The following is a 1125-nucleotide window of genomic DNA, read 5'->3' as shown; positions in this document are numbered from 1 at the left end:
AGACATGAAATTTTATCAACAGAGAGATGTCAATTCAGTCAGTTCATGCCTTCCAATTACATAAGCAATCATATATATGTTATCAAACAAATGTAATTAAGTAAATTTACTTTTCATATACTTTTCAGTTACTTACCGACATTGCATTCCACACCTTCCACTTCTCAGTCTGATCAAGGTCGTAGAACGTGTTTGCCCTCATTCCCACCAGACTTCGTATGGCGCAACCGATATCATGTGCCACCAAGCTGTTTATCCCCCTGACGCTAGGGCCTTTTACACGGGGGCAATACTCCAGCTTGATCTTCTGCCCCGTTTGTTGAACGATATCCTCCGCCTTCTTTCCAGAACAAAAACCCCGCCTCTTTTTCAGGGCCGGAGCTACAATTAACATGTGAAAATACATTATGATACTTAATATACAAGAGGATATCTATTGTGTGTAAGTGGCATAAAAATGAAATAGACATATTGTACTGCAAGTTTACTGACCCCCATTATAAGTTTACGGACCCCCAGAAGAAGTTTACTAACCCCCAATAGAAGTTTACTAACCCCCAGTGAAAATACATTATGATACTTAATATACAAGAGGATATCTGTTGTGTGTAAGTGGCATGAAAATGAAAGAGACATATTGTACTGCAAGTTTACTGACCCCATTATAAGTTTACTGACCCCAGAAGAAGTTTACTGACCCCCAGTAGAAGTTTACTGGGGGGCAGTAAATTAATACACATACCTGTTTGGCTTCTAACTTTGATTCGAGCGCTGCCGACGATGCGTCTTGCAGATTTGGGTGCGGTTATAGATGCCGATTGAGATCCCGTTGAACAACTGTCAACTATAGGGCGCCGCACGATCAAGGGGAGAGCCCTTGGTGGTACTGTCTCAGCCGGCATGGGGCTAGGATGGCTGCTACTGCTAGCTGAGCCGACGCTCTGCCGTATTGAATCCATCAAAGCATTGGCCTTAGTGGCTCGGCCCTTCCTCTTCCCCATGATCACCATATCTTGCACATGAATAACACACAATTGTTAGTAAATGAGTGAGTAATAGATAAAGATTATGAAAAATTGTCCATAGAAAAGCATACAGGTTGATCAAACCACTTGTATTTCTTCA

This window comes from Fragaria vesca, unplaced genomic scaffold (genome assembly GCF_000184155.1).
Source record: "Fragaria vesca subsp. vesca unplaced genomic scaffold, FraVesHawaii_1.0 scf0511356, whole genome shotgun sequence".
In the NCBI taxonomy this organism is placed as follows: domain Eukaryota; kingdom Viridiplantae; phylum Streptophyta; class Magnoliopsida; order Rosales; family Rosaceae; genus Fragaria; species Fragaria vesca.
The sequence above is the reverse complement of the archived record's forward strand: the minus strand, read 5'-3'. Positions refer to the sequence as shown.